Source organism: Echinops telfairi, unplaced genomic scaffold, assembly GCF_000313985.2.
Source record: "Echinops telfairi isolate 266 unplaced genomic scaffold, ASM31398v2 ScPeMD7_7468;HRSCAF=8506_0, whole genome shotgun sequence".
Taxonomy (NCBI): domain Eukaryota; kingdom Metazoa; phylum Chordata; class Mammalia; order Afrosoricida; family Tenrecidae; genus Echinops; species Echinops telfairi.
Window position 1 is genome coordinate 77,741,498 of NW_022111369.1, and position 19,682 is coordinate 77,761,179.

Here is a 19,682-nt window from a genome sequence, read left to right on the forward strand (position 1 = left end):
TGGTAAAGACATGTCATTACTAAATTCCTATAAAATATTTCGAACATGTTTAATAGTTTCCACTGATTTTACATTTCACTTTTTAAAAATACAAAGTGAGTAAGACTTCTAATTTATAACTTTGGCTTTATTTCTCAAATGGGAAATCATATAGTTATTAATTGGCATTGATAAAATAAGTGATAGAGACATGATTAAGTCTGCATTTGCATGTGTTTCATTAAAAATAGATAGTTATTATATGACTCATTTATATGTAGCAGTTTCCTATGTCCTAACAGATAGATGATCCATTCATGCTGATTACACTCTAAACAAGATTGGAAAAACAGATGGTTTGAAATTTATTTCATTAATATTCCATTTCAAACTGTTAATTCATATATACATATCCACATATTTTGTTCCAGTAGTTTCATAATTAGCTACATATATTTACTCAATGAATTTAGAGATAGAGAAACATTATCTTCTTATTTTTAATATTTCATTTTATAAATGTTCTTATTGCTCTTTGATGAATTTTTATTCAAGTAAAGAACCCGTGAGACCTGATTGTTTCCTTAACACTAAACAATATCGCTAAAACCATACTTCTCTTTCCCTGGGGTCTGTTTCCTGGTGTCCTAACAAGGGCCCTGGATTTCTGGATTTAAACTATACTCTGAATCAAAGCAAAAGGTAAAGAATAAACACAAATATATTGTTCTATATATTTGTTCTATATTCTAGAGCAGTTCTAAAATTGTTCTATATTCTAGAGCAGTATTCCTCCCAGAAGAAAGACTCAAGCTATACAATGCTTATTAACAACTTAATCTAGTTTATTTTTAGCAATAAAGATATGATGAATTTTAGTTTGCAAATGCTTCCAAGAATAGGAACATTATTGTGTATAGGGTTGTGTGGGTTAGAAGTGACTGGATTGCACCTAACAGTAACAACATCAATAATAACAACACTGCTACCATACGAATAATAAGATGCATGGTTAGATTTAAAGAGAAGAAAGTGAGTATTTCACATTGATAAGTTTACATATTCAAATACGATGGTCTTTCAATTTCTAGAATACCAAAAAGAGGAGAAACCATCAATTTTTTGAATTCCTGCCCTTGTGGATATCTGTCTCTGTAACCAAATGGTATCATTCTTTCACCCTGTAGGTGATTCGCTGTCACTTCCCTCTTTTAGTAATATATCATTCAGATTGCGAAATATATTTAAGAACAATTGTATTAATTAAATTGTGGTTCCTCAAATTGTTATGTTAATAAGAACATACCAGATGGGGCTGATCGCAGTCTCATCCTTTTTAAGTCTTTCTTTCAGAAGAGCAATACACATACAGAGCTATACTGAGAAGAGCTCAACAAAAGTCATTTTCAAGCCCGGGGAGCCATAGATCATAAGTTCCCAGGTATTGTTAGCCTACTGCCCAGTAGGCTAACATTCTTCTTATAAATTAAAAACTTTTCTACCATATCCTATAATCCAGGATATAGTATAACCCTCATAGGTCACCCCAGCATCCCTCCAAGGGGTGCATAACCAATTTGGGAAATGCTGGCATAGATCGTTGATGGAAAATAGAAATTAACAGAGTCCAGTGAAGTTGGCCCAACAGACGGTAGACAGTATGAAACTACAGCATTAATATCAAATGCTGATAGGTTTGCTGGAGCTAATTCTACACTGATTACAGCAGCATATTGACGGGGAACTGCTGGAAATTCCAGATGGCTTCAGAAAAGAGCATGGCCTTGGGGGCATCAATACTGGTGTGAGATGGGACTTGTGTGGAAGCTGAGAACACAAGAAAAATATTTACTAGTGGTTTTTTTTCTAAGAGTATTCAACTGTGTAAACCAAAATAAACTATACGTAACAGCAAGAGGAAAGGGAATTCCAGAACACTCGGTTACGCTTATGTTGATCCTGTTCATGGACCGTGAGGCAGTTGTTTGAATGCATTAAAGGGATACTACATAACTTATTATCAGAAGTGTATGTGTCAGCATAGTGTCCCTTTGACATATTTATTTAATGTACATCCTAAGCAAATAATTTGAGAAGCTGGACTATTTGAAAGAGGAATCAGGAGTGGAGGAAGGCTCATTAACAACCTGTGATGTGCAAATGACACAATCTTGCTTGGTGAAAATGAGGAGGACTTGGAACATTTGCTGAGAAAGATCAACAATTTCTGACTTTAATATGGGCTACAACTCAATGTGAAAAAGATCAAATTCATCAAAACTAGACCACTAGATAGCATCATGAGAAGTGGAAGAAAGATCGAAGTTGACAGATGCTTCATTTTGCTTGGACTACAATCAGGGTGCCCGGAAGCAGTGGATGCACTGAGCTAATCTGCTGCAAAGGCCCCATGGGAGAGCAGAAGAACCAAGGCACCCCCTTGAAAACAAAGGGACACCTGACCCGAGTCATGAGAGCTTCTATTGGTTCACATGCATCTGATAATTGGATAATGAATAAGGAAGACCAAAGAAAAATTGATAAACTTGAATTAGGGTGTTGGCAAAGAATGGTGAAAGTACCCGCATGATAAGCAAATTTGTCTTGAAGAAATGGCCAGAATGGTCTTAGAAGGGAGGATGATGAGACTTTGTCTCACATCTTTGGATCTGTTAACAGGGGAGACACTTACCTAGACACATTTATAATACTTGGCAGTCTAAGGCAGTGAAACAGGATAATCTTAGACAAGATTGATTGATACAGTGGCTGCAACAGTAGTCTTAAATATAACAATGAATAGCAGAATGAAGCAGATCTGGACAATGTTCCTCTCTGATGACAAAGGGTGCCTGTGAGTCAGAAATGGCTTGACATGGTAACAACAACAACTGACCTAACAACAGTAATAGCTGAGAACAGCTTGTGTTATCCATATAGAATATAGAAACAAATCCAGGGAGACGTATGTGTGTAAGAAAGAGCTTTATATAAAAGAATAATGGTACATTAAGAAAACATCCCATCCAAATCCAGACCAAATCTATAAGTCCAAAATTAGGCCATATGTCCAATACTAGTCCATAAATTCCTCTTTATACTTAGGCAGCCATGCACTAATGCTGAATTCAGGAAGATCACAGGCCAGCGGGTGTAAAGTCTTGTGGATCTAGTGGTGGTGGAAGTATCTCAGCGCTGGCAGGGGTTTCACATGGCTCCTCCAGCTCCCAGGGCTCCAGAATAGTTCCATGTGTCTGGTCAGAAGGAATGTCTCTCAGGGAGTGAGCATGTGTCATGCCTCCAGCAAGCTATTTATCTCCTTATCGCCTCCAAATGAGGCCATCAAGCTGTGACCTGACTGACAGGCTAAACTCCACCCCTTCACTTTTAAGTTTCAAATTGACAACAGATTATGTAACTACCACACACCTCAAGATATTATGCCTTCAATTTGGACTTTTTGGCCTATTGAAAGGTGGAACGATCAGTTTTGTTCTTTAAAGCCACTCATTTTTACTTTGTTGCTGCTGTTGTTATGATAGTACAAGAAAACTAAAACACCACTTTATCCTGACATGACCTTCCTAACATCATGAAAGATGTTATTCTCAAACAGCATCATATATACAGCTATAGGGTGTAGACCATTCAACACATCATTGTGCAGGCCACCATTTAATCCATAAGAGCAGGAGTGTTCATTAATTACCAGACGTTTGTGAAGAAGAACAAGAAGGCAAGGAGACTGCACACATTATATCTAGACGTTTGGGTAAATGATATCTTACAATATTTTACCTTATTTCAAAATATATGCTTCTTCATATATTCCCTGAAAAGTATTTATGCTGGGTGTGGAGGGGAAGAGGAAGAGGGGAGAAAATACTAATAGTTTTAAAAAATTTCAGGCTGTATTTAGATATTTTATTTCTAAAAGGTTATTATTTCAATGTTTTTTTCTGCTGTGTGATTTTGTATGTATTCATCTGTGTGAAGTCATACAGTTGGGAAAATAGTAATAAGCCATTAACATAGGAGTTTTGAATGCAATTAGAATTGTCTTTTCAGGAAAACAGTGTGGCTACCACATACTAATTCAGTCTCCTTAACCCTATCACTTTTTTCTTGTAACCTATTCTTTGAATTAAATTGTTTGGTAAATATATCTAATTTTGAAATTGTATGGGGCCTCAGGCATTAATTCTAATGTTATATAATCTGGGAAATCATCTCTTTAAAAAGCTAGCATTCTTAAATAGAAACATATTGATCAGAAAACATCCTGTACATAATCATAATGCTCTCAGGAAAAGACCTTTCCTTGGCAGATAGGGAGATTAATGAGGAAATATCCACCCATGGAGTACTTTAAATACCAATCCATGAAGAAAACTTCAATAACTAAGGGACCTGTAAGGTTATACGCATATGATAAAGGCTACTTTTATTTAAAATGCTATTGATCCAAACAAAGTTACTAAAGATCTTTCCCCATCAACCAACCATTAAATCTGTGGCATTTCCTAAAACCAGAAAGCACTGTAAGTGATTTAAATGCTTTTAAACTTACCTTTCAAATACAGATTGTGTAAGTGTGGGTCTCAATATGAAATAGTTGGCCAAATAAAATTAAGGTCATCTCGAAATACTTTAAAAGGAAAGAAAGGTGGAGCTGTAATGTAGGAACCACAAAAAATCATATAGCAATCTGGAGCAAATAATGTCAGAGTGGAGGTTGCTAGGAAACAAGAGGGACAAATACAAAAGACGGTCCAGACAAGAGTAAGAATCTTCTGTTGAAAGTGCCATTCATTCCCAAGAGGTCTTCCTCAGGTAGAGAATATTATGGTTTAAATTAGATCCCATCAAATCAGTTCTAACTTAGAGAAACCCTATGTACAATCAATTAAAACACTGTCCAATTCTGCATAATCATTGTAATCTTTGTTATATTTGAACCCATTGTTACAACCACTATGTCAATCCATCACCTTGAGGGTTTTCCTGTTTTTCTCTCACTCTCTGCTTTACTAAGTACAATGTTTTTCACTAGATACTGGTCCCACCTGACAACATGTCATGCTGTCACACCATCATTACTTTTGCTGTACATCTACCAAGGCAAATTTATTTATTCTTCTTCTAGAAATCCAAAGTACAATCTATTTTCTTCATCAACACCATAATTCACATGTATCAATTATTTTTTGGTCTTCCTTATACATTGTCTAACCATTCACAAACTTATGAAACAATTGAAAATACCATTGCTTGGGTAAGGCATAACTTAGTCATCAGAGAGACTTTTGGTTTTTCACTTATTAAGGAGAATTTTTTTTTTGCAGAGATTTCCCCAAGAAAATATAGTTTTGGATTTTGAACTGCTACTTCAATGGCCAATGATTGTAGATTCAAGTGAAATGAAATTATGGACAACTTCAATATTTTCTTTGTTTGGTGTGATGTTATTTACCAAGTTCTGAGGATTTCTGATTTATTTGTATTTGGATGTTGTGTTAGTCTGGGTGGACTAGAGAAACAAATCCATGGACACACATATGTGTATAAGAAAGAGATTTATATACAAGAGCAACTGAACATGGAGAAAACATCCCAACCCAGTCCAGTCCAAGCCCATAAGTCTGATATTAGCCCATATGTCTGATACCAATCCATAAAGTCCTCCAGACTCACGAAACACATGCAATGAAGTCAAATGCAGGACGATCACAAGCCAGTGGGTAGAAAGTCTTTGGGTCCAGTGGCATTGTAAGCATCTCAGTACTGGCAGGGATCTCTCTGTGGCTTCTCCACTTTCTGAGGTCTGGTTGCATCCATGTGACTTGTTCTGCAATGTCTCCCAGGGAGTGGCAGAGAGAGGTGTCTTCCACCTTCAAGAAGGAAGTACCAGATTTCCCAGTATTCTCAGGAGAAGGCCATGTCCACAGAAGTCTCATTGGCTATCTCCAGAGTGACAGCCTAGACTCCACCCCTACACTCTTAATCATTAAATTGACACCAGATAGGTGACTACCACAGATGTAATTCAACTTGAAAGCCTTAGTCTTTCAATTTCATCAATAAGTAAGCCAGGTCCTCTTTGCATTCAACAAGTATGATGTGTCATTTGCATAGGGAAATTTGTTAATGAGTTATTCTCCAGTCTTCATGATGTATTATCCATTATTTGTCCAGTTTCTCTGATTATTTGCTAAGCATTTGGATTGAATAAGTAACTAGGCTACATATTATTAAAGTATACATCTAATTGATATTCATGTTCCCTGATTTTAGTCATCCAAGGCACCTTTGCTTTGTGAGAAGGACTGTCTCTTGGTCTATATATTCATTCTCTAGGAGTACAGGTAAATAAAAGTGTTCTGGAATTTCCATTCTTCTCACCGTTATACAAAACTTGTTATGCTCCACATAGTGAAAGTTTTTGCACAGTAAATAATTCAAAAGTAAAAATACTTTTTTTAATGTTCTCTGATTTCAAACAAGATACATCTGATATCAGCAATGATATATTTTGTTACATGTCCTTTTCCAAATCTTGCTTGAATTTGGGGCAATTCCCTCTTGATATTCTATTTCAGCCATATCTGAATTGTCTCCAGTGAAACTGGACTTGCATGTAAAAGGGAAAAGAGAATTATATTGATATCATTGTACTCATTTTACTCCACCCTATATATCTTCCTGGGTTTTCCACTACTTCGCCATAACGTGAAGTCAGAAGACAGAGGACTTCTTCATAGAATATATACAGATAATTTAACGGGGCCACAGACCAAATTCATGATGCCTGAAGCTAGAATGGATACTAACTAGTCAGGAGATAGACAGGAGTGAGGGACCCAGCCTGCGAGACCCAAGGTGCTATGGGAGAAAAGACTCAATATTTGGCCCCATAAAGTCTATAGAGAAGGAATCCCATGGAGCCAGTTCTACTGCATCACATGGGGTTAAAATGAATTGCAGTGGGCTTGAAGGTAACACAGCAACAGCACTGTAAGCATGAATAAAAGGGATTTCTGGACTTGCTCAGATGACAGTAACTTACTTCCTCTTTTTTGTGACAGTTATACATTCGTTTTTAACTGATGCTGCCAGGATGACTAACAAAAACGTATGTCACATCTATAGCAAAGCACAGCTTTGACTTTCAAAAATAGGTAGATAATATGGGTAGTCTATGGTAAAATTTTTTAAAAATTGAATTTTTTGTTTAAAATCAATTTGTGATTCAAGAAAATGGCAGCAGAGAATTAAATCAAGCACAGATATTCTGCTAAATGTGGCATCTTTGGACCTGCATGGATCCTGCAGCCCTTAGATTTACTCTATTGACAGCACACAAGGGTTGTTCGTATATAGGCACTATTATAAGGATGGATCTTAGCAAGCAAGAAGCAAGTTGTACTGTACAAAAATTGGTAGATCATATTAGGAGCCTTGTGCCACATACATATTGGGCTGCTACTCCAGGCTGGTGGTTTCTGCCCCAGCTGTTCATTGTGAGGAGAGGGGAGACTGTGGGCTCACATAAAGATGTACACTGTAAGTCATTATAGCCTGGTTGTGAATTTTATAGCCTCAGAAACCCTATATGGGATTGCTATGAGTCAGAATTCACTTGATGAAAGTGGGCTTGGTTTTGCTTTAACACTAGGACATAATACAGATTTGTAGATTGTTATTCTAGATAACAGTTTGATAATTGTTACTACAGTAAAATTTTAACACAGGAATATTATTTTGCACTGCAGGGCAAGCCATTTTTACACCTTTAACGTATTTATTTACTTAAACTTTGAGCACATTAATTTAAATTACAGAGATAGTTGTATGGGAATGTTATAGGAAAGAATAAATGGGAAGCAATATACTCAAATCTCTGCAGTTACTGCTTGAAATGAATGACATTGTATCTGGTTTTATTAGCCACATGAATTCTGGATATCACTCGATTTCAGAGATCCAATTTGTTTAGACGACCATAAAACTATGTGATCTATTTAAATTTAAATAGGTAAACAAGTAGGGTGTGTAATAATGGTGTGGAGGAAAGGTATGACCTCCTCTGTCTTTACAGAAGGGCAGGAGAAGAACCAGCGTTATCAGGCAAAGGCAGCCAAAGGCTGATTCCTATGAGGTATAGGTCTGATAGGTCTTCACGTTTTAATTATATTGTTTTGACTGATGTGGACACTGACCCACGGCATCCTTTAAGTGCCGGGTTCGGGCTTTCATTGTAATGGCCACATAGAACTCAGAACACCATACCCTCAGAACACCATGAGGTTACTAGGGAAGTGATTGTTGCTGCAGTGGTAAGTAGGAGCCATCGAGTCTGTTCCAAATCATAGTGTTCCCATATACAATAACAAAACATTGCAGGTCTTACACACCCACAACTGTTATAACGTTTAAGCCTATTGCTGCAGGTAATCCATCTTTTGAGGGTCATCCTCTTTTCCACTGTCCATTTACTTTGCCAAGCATAAAGTCCTTTTCCGGGGATTGATCTCTTCCGAAAATATCTCAAAAGTATATGAGGCAAAGTCTCATCATCCTTCCTTCTAAGGAGTATTCTGTTTGTTCTTCCAAGACAGATTTCATTTTCTTTCAGCAGTCCATGGCATTTTCAGCACCATCATTCAAACGAATGGGTTCTCCTTCAGGCTTTCTTACTCAATGTCCAACTTGAACATACATATGAGATGATTGAAAACATCATGGCTTTGGTCAGACACACTTTCATCCTCAATGGCATATTGTTGTTTTTCAATGTGTTGAAGAGGTTTTGTGCAGCAGAATTATATAATACAATGCGTTCTTTGATATCTTGGCCATTACTTTAATGAACATTGATTGTGGATCCAAACAAGGTGAAATCCTTGACAACTTCCATCTTGTCCCTTTATCATGAAATGGTAGAGACCACAGAGGCCATGCACATCCAGACCAGCGGCACTGGAGCAACGGAATCTCATCATTAAGACCAGAGCATGATAAAACATGGCAGAGCAGGGAATAAACTTCTGGGCCAACAGAGAAAGGCAGTAATGGACCCATCTGAGAAGCTCAGAAGAGGAGAGAGACCTGGTCACCGGGTGAGGAGAGCTGCTGCTGTGGACCACAGACCTTACCTTAACGTTGTGTGCTCCTGGCAAGGGGTAACTTGTTAAATCCCTGGTAAACCAGGACTATAACAGATGAGTATTTTCCTGTGCGACTACTGCAATGGTCTGAACTGTGCACCCACAAGAGAAGTGGAGGACTGCAGGAGGAATAGTTGGTGTCAGGACAGGACCAGGTAATAGAAGAATGGGAGGTGGAGGCATGTCTGACCACTGTCTTGAGGCGATTGGCCTTGGGTTCAAAAGGATGGGTTTTCCTTCAAATTGAAGAATGGGGGAGTCAGATGTAGGCCACCACCTGTGTTCTCATTTGGCCATTATGATTATAACCCTTTGATGACCAAATTATTGTGTATTTCTAACATGTCAGTCATGTGCTTGTTTTCCACTAACCGTGTGTATGCTGAATTATTGGATTATGGTAATCTTTCTCGGATGCACTTTTATAAATATTATATGGTACACATATGTGGAAAAGTGAAATTATTTAATATGACTCTTTAATTCATATTTTTAACTCCCACACATTGAATGGTGAGAGTATGTAAATAAGGTTTAAAGACACGAGCTTAGAAATTGGCCTGTTTTGCCATTTTGCTAGGTATAAGCCTGAGCCAGCTCAGAAGAATGAAGAAAAATACCAAAATCGTCAAGAAATAAGAGCCACCAATGGAATGCTGTGAGAAGTGGTAGCGCTAGTAGAGTTTCCAGAAGTGGCAAACTTCCTGGTTCAGGGAATAGTGTAGACACCAAAGAACTGCAAGGCTGGGAATCCAAGGACCAGAGATAGACATAGTTGAAAAGAGATGGTGCTAACAGAAGAACTCTATCCTTAACATTGTATAACCTGTTGTTATTGCATGCTAACAAGTTAACTCTGACCCACAGTGACCCTCTATGCAAAGAACAATACACTTCCTGGTCTGCGTCATCCTCACAACTGGTGTTATGTTTGAGCCCATTGTTGTAGCCACTGTATCAAATCATCTCCTCAAGGTTCTTCCTCTTTTTTACTGCCTTTCTACTTCACCAATCTTAATGATGTTTTCTATTGACTGGTCTCCCTGATGACATGTCCAATGTATATGCGGTGAAATCTCACCAGCTTCACTTCTAAGGAGCATTGTGGTTGTACTTCTTCTGAGAAAGATTTGTTTATTCTAATGGTCACCCATAGTACTTTCAACATTCCTTACCACCACCCACTGTCCAACTTTCATATGCATAAAGCGATTTAACATACTCTGGCTCAGGCTGTTTTGTTGTTGTTTGATGCGATGGAGTCAGTTCTGAGCTATAATGGCTCATGCATACGAGAAGGAACACTGCCAAGTCTGGTGCCACACTCACAATTGGCCCTATACGTGAATGCATTGTTTCTGCCCCTGTGTGAATTCACCTTGTTTAGGGCCTTGCTCTTTGTTGCTGCCCTTCTACTTTACCAAATATGCCCTCTCTCTCCAGGGACTGATCTCCCCTGATAACATGTCCAAAATATGTGAGACAAACCTTGCCATCCTTGCTTCTTTGGAGTATTCTTGTCCTTTCAACCATGGCGTGGTTCAGACACACCTTATTCCTCAAAGTAATGTCCTTGTTCTTCAACACTTTAAATAAGTTTTGAAGCAAAGTTTTCCCAGACTCTATGTCATTTCATTTCTTGACTACTTCTTTAATGAGCATTGTTTGAGGCTCTACGCAAAATGAAAACCTTGACAATTTCAATCTTCTCTCTGTTTTTCACGAGGTTATTTGTTGTTCCAGTTGTAAGGATTTTGGTAACATGTTAGATTCTCTAATAATGCTAATATTATTGGTGAGTTCTGTATGATCAGCAACAAATTATCAAATTCGGTAGAAAAATTGGGTGCCATGGGAGGAACACTTGCTCTCAGAATAAGTTTAAAGAAGGTTGGATTGTGAAGCAATGTCTGATCTTCACCTTATCAAAATTGGTCTTAGACTGGGATGAAGTTTAATTCTCCTCCTTTGAATAGCCAATCAAGGTTAGATGCTACCCTGGAATATTTTTCAATATAAAAACTACAAATATGTACCCGTGGACCCCTAAAGTTGAATATTAACACAAATAACAAAAAGGAAACCATAAATATTCCCACAAGATTTTCATGTTGTTCAGTGTCTTGAGCAGTGGAAGAAAAATAAAAGTAAATAGCACTTATTGGTGTCTGCGTTGATGAAATACAAGGGCCCACAATTACTTTGTATTTCATATTACTTGTATTTCTCCTGAATTTGATGTATTCACTTGCATACTACCTAATATTAAAAGAATACTTTCTAAATAACAAAACAAACAAACAAACATATGCTTACAAATTTTATTTCACTGTTTAGAAGACAAAGAGACAAAAGTAATTCATTCTCCTCAATACACCATCTCTAGCAATAACCTCTCAACATATGGACAACAACCATTTCCTTCAATTGTATGGCACTTACAAGAGTCCCTGTCTTATCAGGGTATAAGTGGCACAAAATACACTAGTAAAGCCCACAGGAGGGAGATAGAGTTGATATTGATTATATACTATGGTTACACAAAGCATAATAAAATTGGTTATTGATGCACTTTAAAAATATTCCAACACCATTTATAATCATTAATTTATATTCACAATACTATGATTCCTTTATCTGTTTTTCAATGGTGTTATGCTAACGTCATATCATTTTCCCCTGGAGATTAATTGCGGTAAGTTAATCTCAGCTATTGTTGTTCTTAGGTGACATTAGTCAGTTCTTACCCAAAGAGACCCATGCATGGACCCTATGCACCAGGGAATGAAATATTACCCGGTTCATGCCATCTTCACAATTTTTCCTATTCTTGAGCCCGCAGTTGCAGCCACTAGTAACTTCCTCTCAAGTACTGGTACAAAATCATAGAAATCTTTATCTAAAAAAAATTAGAGGGTGGAGCTACAGTTTCTAGAAATAGCCTTTGTCTAGGTCTATACATTTTTAAGGAAACTCTTTGCATCTTTAACCATTCCCTGAATATTTTGCTACTTTCAATATACACTGCGTCAAAACAATTATTTTAACATCTGGGTCAATTTAAATTGTATTCCTTGCTAATATTCTTTGAGTTTTGGAAACAAAAAAATTCTGAAAGGGTGAGATTAGGTCTGTAGGATAGTTGGGGTAAGATTTCCCAACAAAAATCTCTTGTGCCCCTGAAGTATAAACAGACAACAGGTGTCTGGGAAACAAATTCTGAAGGGACACGAATTCCACAGCCCCAAATTTCTCTACTTTTCCCCACCAATGCTACTTTAAATTTTCTTAAAAAGTATCATCTTAAGTCCTCATGATCATCCTGTGACCTTTAGACCAAGTTGGTTTCTTTGCAACCCTCCGCCCCCTAAACAATGACCATGGCCTTCTGAGCTGTCTTCTAAGCTCTGAATTTACTGGCTTGTAGATTCCATTACACACCCAGTTTTTAAAAAGGCATGCTAAAGAAACTAAGTCAAGTGTATCACTGAAAGAGTTATTCTTTAGCTATCCACCAAGTTCAAATATGTGTTTATAATACATTTTGTTTGTAATAAACCCATATATGACTCAAATGGAAATTAGTAACAATACTTTTTTCCACTTACTTTCATATTCTGTAACTTTTTTCTACTATAATTTCCCTTGTGAATATTTGCTATTTTTCTGACATGAGTATTTTTATACAAAGATGCTAAAGGTTGCTATGCATATTCCTTTATGGTATGCTAGATGTCTATTTTTCTTAAATGATGACAAAACCTGTCAGAAGAGTGGGACCAATGGTTCCAGAGGGATACAGGAGAAGGGGAGGTAGGAGAAAGGAAGGGGAAGACAGGGCAACCCAGAGACAAGGGAACAAATAAACTAAAATCAATGGAAGTAAGGTTGTAGGATGCCTAGTGGGACTCAATCAAGGGCAATATAGCAGCGAGGAATTATTAAACCCAAATGAAGGCTGAGCACGATAGTGGGACAAGAGGGAAGTAAATAAGGAAATAGAGTAAAGAACCAGGAGGCAAAGGACATTTATAGAGGCCTAAATACAGGCGTATCCATATGTAAATATGAAAGGGGAATAGAACAATGTATTCATATCTATATGTTAAGAATTAACATTGCAGATTGACATTGGGCCTTGACTCAAGTGCTCCCTTAATACAAGAACACTTTGTTCTAACAATCTGGCATTCTGTGATGCTCACCTTCCTGACACAATCACTGAAGACAAAATCAGTGAATAAGCAAATTTGGTGAAGAAAGCTTATAATACCCGGCTATCAAAAGACATAGCATCTGGCGTCTTAAAAGCTTGAAGAAAAACAAGCAGCCACCTAGCTTAGAAGCAACAAAACCCACATGGTAAAAGCACACCAGCCTGTGTGATCATGAAATTTTGATGGGATCAAGGATCAGGCATCTAAGACCCAGAATAAAATCATGCCCAAGGTGAATGGGGGAGGACATGGAGTTGAGACTCAATGCCCATCTGTAGACAATTGGACATCCCCTCACAGAGGGGCCACAGGGAAGAGATGAGCCAGTCAGGGTGCAGTATAGCACCAATGAAACACACAACTTTTCTCTTGCTCTTTGGTGCTTCCTTCGCCCCACTATCATGACCTCAATTCTATGTTACAAATTGGATTAGAGCAGAGTGTGCACACTGCTACAGACAAGAGCCGCCAACACAGGGAATTCAGGATAGATAAAGCCCTCAAGGCCAACAATGAGAGTAGAGCTCCCAGGAGGATTAGGGGAGGGTGAGGGGAGAAAGGGGGACCAAATCACAAGGAACAATCTATAACCACCTCCAAAGAGGATGAATAATAGAAAAGTGGGTGAAGGGTGATGGAGGATGATGTAAGATATGGAGAAAAAAATCTATAATTCATCAAGGGTTCATGGGGGGGGGAGGTAATGGCGAACGGGTATCAGAGGCTCAAGTTGGAAGATAATGTTTTGAAAATGATGATGGCATCATATGTGAAAATGTGCTAAAACACACTGGAGGAATGTATGGATTGTGATGAGATGTAAGAGCCCCCAACAAAAGTATTAAAAAAAAACTTGTCAGAACTATCCCAATACATACATATATATATAAATATTAAAGAAAATCTCACTCATTTATTTTTCTATTTCCAGAAAGAAAAGAAAAAGGAGTACCAAAAACATTGAAGCACATGTTTTTTATTTCTCTATCTCTCTATTATAGAATAGATCTTTAATTTCTCAAGTAAAATCAAAGTAAAGTTTGTGAAAGAATAATTCCTTTCACACTGCTCCTGCTACATCTTCCCGTGCAATTGTGTGCCTTGAAAATAAGTCCTATTTATACTGTAAGCTGCTTTTCACCCTTATAAACCTCAATTTGAAAATATTTCTAGCTGTAAATCTTTATTTTTCAGTGTATTACAATAATCCTTTTTCTTTATTCATAATATCTATAGAGGACATGTTTCATACTCAAGGATATGCCTTAAATCAGTTTTATTTGTGAAGAATTCTGCTTCAGATTTATCTGTAACTTCCATAGTATGTATGTGTATATTATATGTATATAAATATATAATATATATATATATATATGTTCTACTATAAACTTTAAACCAATGTCAAGAAAGAAAACAATTCTTCATCTCTTAAAACGTTCTTAATATAAACTTTTGCTAGTTAAACTAAAATTCACAATACTAGTATTAAGAATCAACTTGATTGCAATGATTTATTTTGGGAAGGAGTGTATTGACCATGTATTGACCATGCATAAAACATTTTCAAGTATAAACCACACCCACCCGCACACATGTATGTGTATATATGTAAATACATGTATATATATATATATACATGTAAACACACACAAAAACACATCTATATGTGTGTGTTTACATTTGTATATATATATTTATAAATACTAGATTAGGTTTTCACTGTTGTGTAACATATTGTCCAAATTCAGAATAATTGTTCAGGAATCATACAATAGCTTAGCTGACTTTCCTACTTATGAGTCTAAAAAGTCTAAACCAAGGGCTTGGCGATCATTGTTTTATCATTTGGGGTTAAGGCTTTTACAAAGGCTCATAAATGATTACAAACAGAATTCATTTCCTTGGGTAATAGAATGTATGTTAATAGTAAAGTAATTTAACTCAATACTTAATGAGCATCAATGACTTATTGCTATATTATTAGGTGCTATCAAATTGGCGTCAACTCATAGTGACCCTACGGAATACAGAATGTCCAGCATTCATGTGCATCTGCGGGAATCCCATGGCTTTGTTCAGGATCATCTTTGCTTCCTGCATCTTTCAACAGCTTGTCCTAGAATCCTTTTATATTTCAACTCCAAACTTGAATTTTTTTCTTCAAGTCTTTCAGCTTGAGAAATTCTGAGCATATTCTTATTATTTTTATTTATAACTGCAGGTCTTTGAACTTTTTTTTTATAGTGCTTTATTTTGCGTACTCCAGTTGCTTTCAAAAAAGATATTTAACTCTTACTTCATCATTTCTTTGACTATCTCATTACTCTAGCTTAAGGAGAAACTTTCAGAGTTTATTCTGATATCCTCTTGGCTGTTTTCTTTATCTTCTGACTTTTTAATGACTCTGCTTTGTTCATGTATGATGTTCTTGATGCCATCCTTCCATTTGGCTTGCCTTTCATCATTAGTTTTAAATAGGTCGAATCTCCTCTTGAGATGATAGCTAAAGCCAGATTTGATAGACTCAAAGTTGTACCTTAGCTGTTGTAAATTTACATTATTTTTCTTCAGCTTAAAGCTGAGTTTGTATAGAGCAAGCAATACTATGTTCTACAGTTGTCTTCTGGCCTTGTTTGGGCTGCTCCTGTGGAATTTTCCACTCTTTCTACCATCAATTGTATTCCTGTGTATGTTATCTGAAAAGGTTCAAATGCATAATTTCTATTTATGTGGTTGAAATAAACAACACAATGATAAAGTTATTATTTATGAGAAATCTTATCATCCTGTCTCCAACAGCAATATTTTTTTGTTTTTCCATCACTGATCCTTCCTCTCTGCTTCAAATTTTGAATTCTAATTGTCAATTAGTATCAATCCATCTTGATTGTGTTTTTCATCAATTTAAAAATGTATATGTTAATAGTTCTCCCCACGAACATGTAAATCTAACTGGTAATCATATGACCTTTTCATCTTTCTGACATAAATAGATTATCCTATTACAATCAGCATTGGAATATATGATAGATTTTGAAATGCTCTTTTTTATTAATATGCTGGAATTCCTCTTTAATCTATTACTCCCAGCATAGTAAACTATATGATTTTATGATTCAAGATGGTCAAAGTCAATTAACCCAAATCTTGCTTAGTGTGCTGAACTTTACGAATTCCAATTAATTTTGGTGAGTTCTCATTTTCCTAGGTTTATACTTTTGTATTTCACATTTCAATTATTAAAGGGTGTTAATAGCTGTTTCTTCTCATTTTAATTGTGTTCCATCAGTAAATGAAGACAGTTGAAGCTTTGCTCTCACTCATTATAGATGTATGCAGATCTATTCATATGAATATGTTTAGGGTGGTGAGACTTTATCTCACGTACTTTGTAAATATTATCTGGAGAGATCTATCCCTAGAAAAGGATGTCATGCCTGGTAGAGAAGAGGGGAAGCAAAAGAGATAAAGAACTCAACAAGATTGATTGACACAGTAGCTCCAACTATGGGCTAAAACATAACAGCAAATGTGAAGATTATTCAGGGCAAGGCAGTAATTTTCCCGTTGTGCATAGTGTTTCTATGAGTTGACAGCACCTACCAACATCACCAATGAATATATATATGTCTGTATAGATATTTGTACACATTATACACGAAAAGATTTCAAAACGTTCATGAAGCTGGTAAAATGTTTTCTATTCCATTTTCCATGAATATTTTAAAGACATATACATATGTATTCACACACAGAGAGACACTGACACACTGACACACATACATATATACATACATACATACATATGGATTTCTGGTAACATAATGGGTTACATGTGGGATTGCGGACCACAAGTTCAGTAGTTCTAAACTACCAAGCAAACTATGGGATAAAGGCTTTCTACTCTTTCAAAAGTTTACAGTCTCAGAAATTCCTAAGGGGCAGTTCTACTTTGTTCTATTGTAAAGTCTGAATCCTGCTCTGTGGCAGTGAGGGTGACGATAAGAAGCCCTGGTGGAGTGGTTAAGCACTAGGCTGTTCACCGAAATTCCAGCAATTTAAATCTACCAAATAGCTCCATAAAGGGTACGTGTTGGTTTGGTTCATTACCTATTGAGCTGCTAACATCAAGTCAATAGTTTAAACCCACTAATTGATCAATGGGAGAAAGGTGAAGCTAACTGCCACAATAAAGGTTTAGTTTCAAAACCCTGTATGAGTTAGAACTGACTCAATGGCAATAGACTGATTTTGTACTTACATTTGTTTGTTTGCTTGTTTAAAAAGTCCAAATGAAAAACTATGCCGTGAGAGAAAAATAGGTAGGCTGCTCAGTAAAGATTGAACCTGTTGTTGTTAAGTTCCAACCCACTCTTGAGCCATCCTCAAAATTGTTATTTTACTTGAGCCCATTGTTGCAGACACTGCGTCAATCCATCTTGTTGAGGGCTTTCACTTTACCAAGAATAATGTCCTTCATCTGAGACTAGTCACTGTTGGAAATATGTCCAAAGTATGTAAGATGAAATCTTTGCCTCTAAGGAGCACTCTGGCCAGGCTTATTCTATTGGTCCATTCAGCAGTGATAATACTTTTAATATTCTTCTCCAATACCACAATTCAAATGCATCTACTTTTTTTTAGTTCTTCCTTATTCAATTTCCAACTTTCACATGCACATGAAGCAATTGAAAATACAATGGCTTAGGTCAGGTTCCCTTAGTCCTCAAAGTCATATCCTTGCTATTCAATATTCTATAGAAAGCTTATACAGCGGATTAACCCAAAGCAAAGCATCTTTTGATCTCTTGACTGCAGCTTCAGTGAGCATTGATAGTGCTCTGATAGGTTTTCTGATTCTGAACCATGCCATATTCCTTTGTTGTATCTGTACGTCTGCTCTTGATCGATGTACAACTTCCACAAAAGCATGGTGACATGCTCTGGAATTCCCATTCCTCTCAAGGTCATCCATAATGTGTTATTCTCCACACAGCCAAATAGCTTGGCATGTTCAATAAAACACATGTAAATATCTTCATTGTATTCTCTGCTCTGATCTAAGAGTCATTTGTCATTAGCAAAGATGTTCCTTCTTCCACTTGCTCTTCTGAATCTGGCCTGAACCTCTGGAAGTTAGTTATTCATTTATTGTTGCAATCGTTGTTGAATGATCTTCAGCAAAATATTACTTGCATGTGATATCAATGATATTGTTCTAGATATAGTTTGAGCAGCCTGTTGAGTCATCATTTTACTATTCCATATATCTTTCAGTCAGTTGGCCAAGAAACTGCCTTCCAAATTTTCTGTCATGGAGGAGTGAGTGCTTCCAGTTCTTCCTCAGCTTATTGAAACATTTCAATTGGTATTCTATCAATTCTTATCGAAACATTTCAATTGGTATTATATCAATTCTTGGAGCCTTATTTTTGGCTAATACTTTCAGTGCATATTGGGATTCTTCCTTCAGCGCAAGGAATTCTTGCCCATATGCTGCCTCCTGAAATTGTGAAACATCAACTAATTCTTTTTGGTCAGATAACTAAAAAGTATTCTTTCCATCTTTTTGATTTATTTATTTTTTGATACTTCCTACATTATTCAATATTATGCCCACAGAGTTTTTCAATCTTGCAATCTAGCACTTGAATATTTTTATTGAGATATTTCATTTTAAGATATGCTGAGCATGTTCTTCCCTTTTGGTGTTTTAACTCTCGATCTTTGCCATAAAACGACTGTGCCTCTTCAAGATCCCTATTCAACTTTTCTATTCAGGTTTTTGGCTTCACCAAAACCTCGGGGCAAAGCAGGGAAGGTGGTGCCAGCTGTCCATGAGCTTCACACACTGAATGCTTTGGGCGTCAGTTTACAGTCCTGAGGAAGACACTCGTCCAGATTCACTGCAGTCCCTCCTCCTTGGTGGTCCAGAGGCCCAACTGCTTGACTCAGAGCAGAATCCACAGCCAAAAAGGAAAAACACGACCAGGCGTCCTAATCTAGTGCTTTCTTCTTGCTGGTTTCTGCGTGAGCTTTCTTTTATTTGCTTCAGCTACTTCCTTATTACTAAGAGCCATTTTCAGAGCCACTCCTTATATCCACTTTGATCTTTTCTTTCTTTCCTTTATTTGTAATGACCTCTTACTTTCCTCATGAATGATGTTCAGGATGTCCTCCCGCAACTCACCTGGTCTTTTGTCATTAGTGTTTAATGTGTCAAGTCTGTAACTGAGATGTTCTCAAAACTCAGATGGGATTGCCTCAAGGTCCTGTTTTGGCTTTCGTGGCCTTATTTAATTTTCTCTAACTTTAAGTT